Consider the following 12664-nt stretch of genomic DNA (forward strand, 5'->3'; position numbering starts at 1 on the left):
CACAATTAGTGTGATAACATTTATAAATCTCTTATAGGTTCACAAGGGTATACTTAGTATTTTATCAGTTGATTAACGATTACTTAATAACGGTTGGCTTGCTAGAAAGTTTGACGTTATTATCATACTGATGGCGGTGATCAACTGGTCCCTAAAAGTCACACCTAAAGGATGTGTTTGAGAGATGTGATTATGGAAATGTAATCACATTGATGCCTTATATGACTAAAAGGTTAGTCCATGTATTTGACTAAACAGTTAGTGTGGACAAGGCCCTCGGGAACTGCGTCCGCGGGATCCACACTAGGCATAATCGACTCGAGGTTCTTTCGAATCGAATTAAGACATATTAGAGTCGCCACCAAGTTTTTTGGGAACTTGGAACCGTTCAAGTCAACTTTACACCTTTCATCGAAAAGCATAAAGCCAATCGACTACGAGTGATTAAAGATAAAGACTTGTACCCTATATCACTCGATTTGAATGACTCTCGTAATCCAATGGTATTTAGACGGATCCACAAACCATAGATCTTGAGTAAGGGGTGAGGGTACGTGTTGGGAAGCCCATAAGGACACCCAACCCCGCCCGTCAATAACGGCCTCTACTAAGTCAAGTGTCGGATTTCAAACAAGGTCATAGCTACTACGATGTATGATATGCAAACGTTGTTTTAACCCTATCATGTGACAACAATTTCTATGTCGTTTTAGATGCAACTAAACTAACTTTGTCAAAGTTGTAATTTAGCATGTGGGTTGATTGATCTAACAACATGTAAAGCAAACAAACAAGGCTTAAGGGGGAATGGGGGAGCCGTTGGGATCTACCTATTACAAACCAGGCATTTCATGCCGACACAACGATAAATAAATTACAACTCGATCTAATTACAATTGCTACATACAAGTCAAAACACGACACAAAACACACGACCATTGGGCCTTGAAAACCGTGCACATGAGGGTGGCCCACGGCTCACATGACCCACGGTCCTTGGGTCACTCCTCGTAATGCGTGCTCGCGCTTAATCTCATCGAATTAGACATAAGGCTACGCACCAAAGCATGCATTAGCATAAACCGGGCCATGTTGCTTTAAACAACATGCGGTTTACTACGCTCCTACAAGCATTGGGGAACAACCGTCTAACCAAACAAGACCAAGGTTTTTGAAGAGGTTTTGACTCAAAAGAAGTAAAACAAACTCGAAAATTATAACTCAATAAACAATGATAAATTACAAGCTACAAAATAAACAAAGAACGAATGACAAACAAGGAAAGAGAAACGAAATAGGAAAGACAAAACCCACGGCCAACTCACGGCCCAAACCCACGGCAACCTCACGGCCAAGACAAGGCCAACCTAGTTCCTAAGTTAGATTCATTGGTTAGATCGAATGATTGCGAAAAGGGATAGGAAACAAGTTAGAAAACGAGTTAAAAACGATGTCGATTGATTGTCGCGCAAGGGTGCATTCTACACGGCCTAAAGGGTCTAATTAGGTCAAATTCGCTAATTAATTTAACTCATCGAGTGTCAATAAGAAGGTGCTAATCACGCACTCTTATACTAGCGAGAAATTAGGTGAAAGAGGGAGATGCATTCAATTATTTAGAGAATCGTCGATTGATTTTATAACTTACGTCGAAGCCACCTATCGTGTCTAATTAGGTTATTAAATTAAATTAATGTCATCTAAATACGTCATAGGTTAACAATCAGAGGTTAAACTAACATACAACGGGTCCTAGGGCATGTCGAATTGGCCGAAACAAAAGGGGGTCGAAAGCGAAGAACGAAGTTAGACAATTGTTTTATTTATGCCCTACCTTGAACACGAGGATATGTAAATGAGACGGGGGTGTACGACCGACAGAAGTAGCGGTTTCTTTTCCCATCTCAAGTCAACACGGGTGTTCGTGGTGGTACTTTAACTCATACTCGGACTAACTAGTTTCATAGTTAATTAAAACAAACGATAAACAAAACGAAAACAAACAAAAAAAGACAATAAAAAAGGCATAAAAAACGAAATAAAAAGAGAAAAGAGAAGGGGATTTGATGCACCCTCAACCTACATGTATCGTTGACACCGTCTTGGGTCGTAATCGATGGTAGATTTTATCTCGAGAGGCCGTCGTCGACGAAGAATAAAGCAAACACGCGTTTTGGAAAGTTTCTGGACAGCGATTTTAAAACAGTGATATCTCCCTCGTTTCACGACGAAAATTCGATTCGAAAGATGTTTTGGAAACTAGAAAGAGAGGAGAACAAGGATCTTAAAGCAACCCCTGCTCGATTTGGGTTACTGGGCACGAAAAACGAGCACAAACAGAACTGGACAGACAAGAATAAACCGCGAAAACAGAGTGTTATTTCACTCTGTTTTTCGAGGGATTTCGTGTACTCTCAAGGGCAATTTGGCTCGTAAATCTTTGTCTAATGTGTAGATGGATGTTATGTGGTTAATTAGGAACAAGAAACTCGAGTTTTGATGGAGGTTTGATGGAGGAACGAATGGGTTTTCGAAGAGGACACACAAACAGTTTCAGTTTGTGTGTCGGTTTGGTTTAGGGTTTTTGAAGGATGTTTAGGGTTTGTTTCTGAGGTTTAAAGCTTGTATGTGATGCTTGGATGTATGGAGAACTTAGAGGAATGATTGTATGGTGAAGGGATGGTATTTATAAGGGTTTAAAATAGGTTAAAAAGGAGGAGAGGCAAATCGGGCTCAATGAACATAGCTGCTGTCCATCGGTTTTGGGAGGGGTTTCTAGGGTTCGTTTTGGGGGGTTTCTTGGTGATCAAGCTAGGATAATATGGGTAGGATACTAGGGTATGGGTTAGGGTTAATGGGTACGGGTCTTGGTAGTGTTTGAAGCGGGTTTGGGCTCGGGAATTGGCTCGCAAAACAGGGGACTGTTTGCGGTTTGGGTGCGGGCTGCTTGTGGTTGGTTTTGAACGAGAATTTGGGCCATGGTATGGGGGTTCGAACATGGGTTGATGGGTATTGGTATAGGTGGGTTAGTGTACTCGAGATTCGTGCCAATTCGCAAAGGAAACGGGCTTAAAAACCGAGCTAAAATCGAGCTCAAAACACACGATGCAAAACGAGTTCTTCGCTTTTAAAAAACGATTTTTCAAATCAATTAACAAATTGAAATAAATGACTTTTCAAATCAAATATACTTATAAAATTATTTTTCAAATCAAATATTTATTTCATTTTCAATAAAAATAAACTTAAGAAAATAAATTCAAAATAAAGCTTTAATTTAAATATCATTTAAACTAAATAAAAATGAATTCACTCAAAAAACACATTAATTTTAAATATCATTTAAAATAACAAAATGAACCCACTAAAAACATTAATTTAAATATCATTTAAATTAACAGAATGAATTCACTAAAAACGTTAATTTAAATATCATTTAAATTAATAGAATACTTCATCGACGACGCCCATTCTACCTCGTAAAACGAGCTCCAAATAATGACAATGACAACTAAAGAATACATGTGTCCTATCATCATCGGGTGTTTGTCGGGTTCTCTATAAATTCCAATATCGACGGATACGGGTATCTACAGAGCCCCCACTTTGACTGAGGCTTGGACAAGGCGAAAGTCAAAGTATACCCCAGGTCCCTTTCGACCTGAGGATTCTTCGGGTCGTTTATAGTCCATTAGACTTGCGTATACAAGCTCGCCAGCCATAAGAAGAGATCATACCTGAAACTTCGTTGGGGATTAACTCTTGCTTCTGTTGCGTCGAATTATCATTGTTGGTCATCGACCCATGAATTGCATAAATGGTGGATTGAGCCTTATCCTTAGGCGCCTACGTATCCGTTTCTGACGGAATCAAACCCGCGTCGTAGTTCGGCAACTGCTGACACATGCCCAAAGTTTATCATCTGCTGGCATTTGTCCAAAATTCATCATCTGTTGACACTTGCCCAAAACTTATCATCTGCTGGCACTTGTCCGAATGGGACGGGACTTTCCAAGGAGGTTGCCGCCGCTTCCATCATTTGCTTTCAGCTACGGAATTCTTCCATTTCATACTCTTGTATTGAATTGAATTCTTGGTGGATGTCATCCTTTACATTTTGATAATGGTCTCTGGAGCCAACGGCTTCAGAGCCCCCAGTTTGCAATGGCTCTAAAGTCGAAGACTTTAGAGCCCCCAGTTGAAGCATATCCTGCTAAAATTGAAACATAGAAAATATACGAGCAATAATCATCACATAAGCACATTTGGATCATCGATCTTGAAATTGGATCATTTTGAAGTACTGGGTCATCGACCCGAAAGTTGAATTTGATAATTTTGAATAATTGGGCCATCGACCCGAAAATTGAATTTGAAAATTTTGAGTGATTGGGTCATCGACCCGAAAATTGAATTTGAAAGACTGGGTCATCGACCCAAATTTTGAATTTGAAATGAAACACTTGGATGCTGGGTCGTCGACCCAAAAAGTTTTTGAAATTTTGAAAGTTTTTGAAATTTTGAAAGTTTTTGAAATTTTGAAATTTTGAAATCGAACCTTGATGGGTGAGCATGAAATGCGACTCAGACATTCTATACGACCGGTAAACAACGTGGGCGTAGCCCGCTACCGTAAAACAAAAAAAGAAAATAAAACCGTAACTGTGCATGGGTTTTAGTTCAAATATTGACTCGTTGAGGGTAGAAATGTAAATTGGCCATTCTGGCGCCAAAAGATGGCAAATGGGAATCACAAAGTCGTCGAACTTGGGACGGAGATATCGTATGGCATGGGCGTGCTCCCAAGGGCACATGGGAATCAAGATCACTTGGCATTGACAAGGTGGATTAAACTCACAGAGCAACAACGTTGGCTTCGCCCGACACTAAACACAGAGTGATTTTATGAGAACAGTTAGACATCACGTGTCACTCTTGTTGGGAACATTCTGTCACTCTTCTCCTCGCCTCCTTTCTTTTCAGCGAGTATTCATCATTTCTTGCCACCGCCTTCTTTCTTTTCAGCGGGCTTTTACCATTTTTCTTCCACGCCTTCTTTCTTTTCAGCGGGTTTTTACTATTTTTCTTCCACGCCTTCTTTCTTTTCAGCGGGTTTTTCATATTTTATGTTCCCAACACAAACCTACATCTATATGACTCGGCATCTTTGCCTAAACCGTTAGATAAAGCTCATTCCGAGACTTGACACTACTCATCTGAACCTACATCCTTATCCTAGCCTACATCGAGTGCTAAGACTGACTCAAACAAAGGTGGCTTCATTTGGACTTGGTTAAGACCCGTAAGAAACCGACAAGATGACAACTTGGTTGATGAGTGGATTGAATCCCTTATTCTGAAGGACTGCCTACGTATTCGTGTGGAGCGAAATCAAATCCGACGTAGTTCGATCTGGGTGCATAAACTTGGCATATTGATTGTGTGTACACACTCGAAGGTTTCACCTAAGGTATCATGTCATATCCCGTTCTAACCTGTAAAGTACCGTTAAATCCCGTGTCTGGGGTTAGGTGTAAAAGGCTTGGATCTTTTGGGATGTGGAGCTTGGTAATAACAAGTTGGAATGGTTAACCATCATTCTGAAGGTTTGTTTTGTGGTGCTAAGGCCAAGGGCTATGGCTTATAACGTGGTTGGAAATGGTGTCTCAGGTTTGATGAAACCCGAGTACAAAATGGGTTGGAAAATGATGTGGGTTCAAATTTCCATGTCTGGACCCTAAAGGCTAGGTGTAACAACACGAGCGGAATGATTCTCAAAATTCCTAACTATCCCCTTGTAACCGTCTCAGGAAGGACTTAGAGGGTAAAGAGGTCACTACTTACTCTTTTGGGCTTCGTCCATTGAACTTCAACTATGCGTACTTGACTTGACTTCTGACCTCTGTAACTTCGACATTCAACCAAAAGCATTCTGCAATAACTTTAACATCTTTTTTCTTTTTTTTTTCTTTTTTTTCTTTTTTTCTTTTTCTTTTCTTTCATCCTTTTTTTTTTTCATATTTTCTTCTTTTCATTCTTTTTCATCTTTTTTTCTCTCTTTGAAAATGATCTTCTATTCATTCTCTTAGTCATAAACGGATACACCTTGAAAACTGGGCTTCGCCAACTAATTTGGGTAAGAACTAACAATTCCTTGTTAGAACGGGTTGATATCTCCTCTCTTCGAGATGGGATGACTTTGTTGGAAAAAGGCTTGCCTTCCATCATCGATAGGGAAACCAGGAGCTAGTCCGGGTTCATCATAGAATCATCTAAAAGCTTGTCACAAACACTGGTTTAGATGGAGGTTTTCTACCACCAGACATGGAATAGGTAAAGGAATCAAACACAGGATCCTAGTGTACCTTACATTTTGAAACAGGACATATTTCTACCCCAGGGATTCCTTTGAGTGTGTTGTAGGTTTTATCATGTTTTCGGAATGATTGAGGATTGAAAACAAGACAAATTGGGAAACGAAACTGCAACCTTTTATTGGAATGACACATGCTTAACAGACTCGAAGGAACGATTCCTAGGACACACCCTAGGTCATCGTGGAATAAACGACTCAACTTCAAGAAAATAAAGTCCTAGACTCGACTCGACTAAGATAAGAAAACAGATCCGACTCATAATTTTCAAATCTAGTTTTGAGCTTTCCATTGTTCAGCTGTCAGCTTAGATGCTCGGCTCTGGTCCTTGATCCCTTTGATGGTCTGCCTCCATCCCGAGGTAGTCCTCTGAGGATCTACGCCAATGATGAAGGTTGGTGAATCCAATTGTCTTTTATTAACTTCGTTAATGAGAGGAGTACATTCTAGGGCAAGACTCCCGACTCGAATTTCATTCTTCGGGTTTGGCAAGAATTCAGAGCAATCCACAAATATATTCCCGATAAACACTCCTTTCCAGTGACATGGGCGGATAAGATGGGAATAATCGACATTGTCTTCGACAGAAACAAAGTTGGCGTGATCGGCAAATGGATTGGAGATATTATTGGGTTTGACAGCTGGGATCGGGAGTGTTCCACTCTCAATCATGTCTTGGATTTCGTGCTTCGATCGATAGCACCTTTCGAAGATGGCCTTTCCCTTGATGAAAGGCACGAGAGGCATTTGGTTTATACCATTTACCTTGTTGATCAGCGGGAGGGTCCGGAGTTGGACCAATAAGCTTCAGCTTTCCTTGGGCTATGAGCCTTTGGAGAGCGTATGTATAAGTGCATCCGATATCGGTGAATGCCCTAGGTGTTTGGCGCTGCGACTTCTTCGATTGCCTTTCTAAGAGATTGATGGCTTCATCCAAATGGGTCGTTGCTGGGGCCTTGCCCTTAGACGATGAGGCCCCTTGGTACCCTTTCGGCTTTTCAGCTTCTGCCCTTATGACATCATCTTCTACCTTTATCCCGATTCTTATCAATTCTTTGAAAGAGCCGAAATTCTGGTATTTCAGAGCATTGCGGTAAATAGGTCGTAGATTCTTTACGAACTTATCTACCATTTCAACTTCATCCAGCTTCTTGGCTAATTTCACGCTTTCAGCGCGCCATCTTGCGAGGAATTCAGTAAAGCCCTCTTTTTCCTTCGGTGTCATTACCTCCAAAGTCCTTATGTTGGTTTGAATCTCGACGTTGTCGGATAGTGCTTCTGAGAACTCCACCGTAATATCTTCGAAAGTGGGGAAGTTCTTAAGGTCCAGATTATAGAACCACGCCTTCGGTGTTCATCCGTAGATTGAGCGAAAATTTCGAGAGCATGTCGGCGGTACTCCCTTCAGTGCTAAGTACCCTTTATAGGCCTTAACATGGTGGACTGGATCTTTGGTGCCCTTGAACTTTGGGATGTCAGTGAGTACCATGTTCGTGGGCAACTTATCCTGAACTGGGGCATAGGCCCTAGCATTCTCATAGTGAATGTTCTTCCCCAGGAGAGTTTCAAACGGTCTTGATGAACTTGAACCGTTTTTCCGGATCGATCGGTGGTGGAGGGGAATCTTCACCCAAATTTTAGCTTAGATTCGATTGCATCCATTCGGGTCATCATGAGGTTCACGGCCTCGGTAAGCTTGTTAACACATCTTCCATTGCTCGACGTCGGGTTTTGGGCGGCCTTTCTACAAGAAAACCCCGTCTCGAGTCAATATTTAAAGTAAGAGCCCCCGCACACTTAAGGACACGACCCCAACTTGACTCAAACAAGGACTCGACTTGAGATTGACTAACCAAAGGTTCAACTCACGGTTTGATTTAGACATCGGTTCATTTTAGACTCGACAAAACGACATGACTCAAACTGTCATAACTCGATTCTAAACTGGACTCGGTGTGACTAAACCCGTGATTGGGCTAACATAGCCCAGGGGTTCGAGTGAAACGTCCATAAGGCCTAGCTTGGACGTTTTTGTGGACTATTCTAGACCAAAAGGTCGACCAACATGACTCAAAGCCCAAGAGGTGAGTTTGGGTGACCCAACAAGGTCGTGTTCTAGACCCTTAAAATGAAACATACCCGGCCTAACATGGCCATGACCCGGACACGACTTGACGCATTTCATGCTTGGTTGAGGTTCGAGAAACATTTTGGATTGATTTTGAAAAACGAAGGATTGATTTGAAAATGAGATTTGAAATGGGCAGATGCCTTGCTATAAAAGCTCAATTTGGGCCGAAATTCTAGTCCTATTTGGGCAGCATTCCGCGTTTTGAAAATCATGCTAGGTTTGAAAGTAAGTTGTTCAAAAGTTCGGTTTTGAAAAGGACTTGGAATTTTCGAAAAAAGGACTCGGGAAAACATATTGCACATTGTCATTCTCATGTTATAAGGATGTATGCTCCTAGACATCTCTAAGTCTCGGCAAGTCTTCTACAAGAAGGTCTATGCCCTCCATCCTTTTGCGGTCTTATAAAGCGAGGTGTCTTAAGGTAAAGTACCTAGAAGATCGTCCCCATTCCCAAGAACCACGCGAGGCGAAGTGGAAGCGAGCAATGTGCAGCTTCCCGGCATAGTGGGACGTCGCCCCCACGCATCACGAAGAAACGCCGGACGGCCCGGCAAGTCCTTAAGGGTTTATGCATGAATCGTAGCACTATGAGTAATGTTTTACTTTCCAACACTTTCTTTTCAAGTTTCACCTCGGAGGAAAGGACCCTAGAAACACAAAGTAACTAGTCCTCTTTTCCCCAGTGAGTCGCCAAATCGTGGACAAGGCCCTCGAATCTGCGTCCGCGGGATCCACACTAGGCATAATCGACTCGAGGTTCTTTCGAATCGAATTAAGACATATTAGAGTCGCCACCAAGTTTTTGGGAACTTGGAACCGTTCAAGTCAACTTTACACCTTTCATCGAAAAGCATAAAGCCAATCGACTACGAGTGATTAAAGATAAAGACTTGTACCCTTATCATCTCGATTTGAATGACTCTCGTAATCCAATGGTATTTAGACGGATCCACAAACCATAGATCTTGAGTAAGGGGTGAGGGTACGTGTTGGGAAGCCCATAAGGACACCCAACCCCGCCCGTCAATAACGGCCTCTACTAAGTCAAGTGTCGGATTTCAAACAAGGTCATAGCTACTACGATGTATGATATGCAAACGTTGTTTTAACCCTATCATGTGACAACAATTTCTATGTCGTTTTAGATGCAACTAAACTAACTTTGTCAAAGTTGTAATTTAGCATGTGGGTTGATTGATCTAACAACATGTAAAGCAAACAAACAAGGCTTAAGGGGGAATGGGGGAGCCGTTGGGATCTACCTATTACAAACCAGGCATTTCATGCCGACACAACGATAAATAAATTACAACTCGATCTAATTACAATTGCTACATACAACTCAAAACACGACACAAAACACACGACCATTGGGCCTTGAAAACCGTGCACATGAGGTGGCCCACGGCTCACATGACCCACGGTCCTTGGGTCACTCCTCGTAATGCGTGCTCGCGCTTAATCTCATCGAATTAGACATAAGGCTACGCACCAAAGCATGCATTAGCATAAACCGGGCCATGTTGCTTTAAACAACATGCGGTTTACTACGCTCCTACAAGCATTGGGGAACAACCGTCTAACCAAACAAGACCAAGGTTTTTGAAGAGGTTTTGACTCAAAAGAAGTAAAACAAACTCGAAAATTATAACTCAATAAACAATGATAAATTACAAGCTACAAAATAAACAAAGAACGAATGACAAACAAGGAAAGAGAAACGAAATAGGAAAGACAAAACCCACGGCCAACTCACGGCCCAAACCCACGGCAACCTCACGGCCAAGACAAGGCCAACCTAGTTCCTAAGTTAGATTCATTGGTTAGATCGAATGATTGCGAAAAGGGATAGGAAACAAGTTAGAAAACGAGTTAAAAACGATGTCGATTGATTGTCGCGCAAGGGTGCATTCTACACGGCCTAAAGGGTCTAATTAGGTCAAATTCGCTAATTAATTTAACTCATCGAGTGTCAATAAGAAGGTGCTAATCACGCACTCTTATACTAGCGAGAAATTAGGTGAAAGAGAGAGATGCATTCAATTATTTACAGAATCGTCGATTGATTTTATAACTTACGTCGAAGCCACCTATCGTGTCTAATTAGGTTATTAAATTAAATTAATGTCATCTAAATACGTCATAGGTTAACAATCAGAGGTTAAACTAACATACAACGGGTCCTAGGGCATGTCGAATTGGCCGAAACAAAAGGGGGTCGAAAGCGAAGAACGAAGTTAGACAATTGTTTTATTTATGCCCTACCTTGAACACGAGGATATGTAAATGAGACGGGGTGTACGACCGACAGAAGTAGCGGTTTCTTTTCCCATCTCAAGTCAACACGGGTGTTCGTGGTGGTACTTTAACTCATACTCGGACTAACTAGTTTCATAGTTAATTAAAACAAACGATAAACAAAACGAAAAAACAAACAAAAAAAGACAATAAAAAAGGCATAAAAAACGAAATAAAAAGAGAAAAGAGAAGGGGATTTGATGCACCCTCAACCTACATGTATCGTTGACACCGTCTTGGGTCGTAATCGATGGTAGATTTTATCTCGAGAGGCCGTCGTCGACGAAGAATAAAGCAAACACGCGTTTTGGAAAGTTTCTGGACAGCGATTTTAAAACAGTGATATCTCCCTCGTTTCACGACGAAAATTCGATTCGAAAGATGTTTTGGAAACTAGAAAGAGAGGAGAACAAGGATCTTAAAGCAACCCCTGCTCGATTTGGGTTACTGGGCACGAAAAACGAGCACAAACAGAACTGGACAGACAAGAATAAACCGCGAAAACAGAGTGTTATTTCACTCTGTTTTTCGAGGGATTTCGTGTACTCTCAAGGGCAATTTGGCTCGTAAATCTTTGTCTAATGTGTAGATGGATGTTATGTGGTTAATTAGGAACAAGAAACTCGAGTTTTGATGGAGGTTTGATGGAGGAACGAATGGGTTTTCGAAGAGGACACACAAACAGTTTCAGTTTGTGTGTCGGTTTGGTTTAGGGTTTTTGAAGGATGTTTAGGGTTTGTTTCTGAGGTTTAAAGCTTGTATGTGATGCTTGGATGTATGGAGAACTTAGAGGAATGATTGTATGGTGAAGGGATGGTATTTATAAGGGTTTAAAATAGGTTAAAAAGGAGGAGAGGCAAATCGGGCTCAATGAACATAGCTGCTGTCCATCGGTTTTGGGAGGGGTTTCTAGGGTTCGTTTTGGGGGGTTTCTTGGTGATCAAGCTAGGATAATATGGGTAGGATACTAGGGTATGGGTTAGGGTTAATGGGTACGGGTCTTGGTAGTGTTTGAAGCGGGTTTGGGCTCGGGAATTGGCTCGCAAAACAGGGGACTGTTTGCGGTTTGGGTGCGGGCTGCTTGTGGTTGGTTTTGAACGAGAATTTGGGCCATGGTATGGGGGTTCGAACATGGGTTGATGGGTATTGGTATAGGTGGGTTAGTGTACTCGAGATTCGTGCCAATTCGCAAAGGAAACGGGCTTAAAAACCGAGCTAAAATCGAGCTCAAAACACACGATGCAAAACGAGTTCTTCGCTTTTAAAAAACGATTTTTCAAATCAATTAACAAATTGAAATAAATGACTTTTCAAATCAAATATACTTATAAAATTATTTTTCAAATCAAATATTTATTTCATTTTCAATAAAAATAAACTTAAGAAAATAAATTCAAAATAAAGCTTTAATTTAAATATCATTTAAACTAAATAAAAATGAATTCACTCAAAAAACACATTAATTTTAAATATCATTTAAAATAACAAAATGAACCCACTAAAAACATTAATTTAAATATCATTTAAATTAACAGAATGAATTCACTAAAAACGTTAATTTAAATATCATTTAAATTAATAGAATACTTCATCGACGACGCCCATTCTACCTCGTAAAACGAGCTCCAAATAATGACAATGACAACTAAAGAATACATGTGTCCTATCATCATCGGGTGTTTGTCGGGTTCTCTATAAATTCCAATATCGACGGATACGGGTATCTACAGTTAGTCAATGTGATGATGAGACGATTATTTAATCTAATTAAATAATATTAGCTGAGACGACTTAACTGTCAATTCGTAATTTCAATATAAACTTATATATTTAATTAATGTATATAATGTTAGTTTGAACG

This window comes from Silene latifolia, chromosome Y (genome assembly GCF_048544455.1).
Source record: "Silene latifolia isolate original U9 population chromosome Y, ASM4854445v1, whole genome shotgun sequence".
NCBI classification, from domain to species: Eukaryota; Viridiplantae; Streptophyta; class Magnoliopsida; order Caryophyllales; family Caryophyllaceae; genus Silene; species Silene latifolia.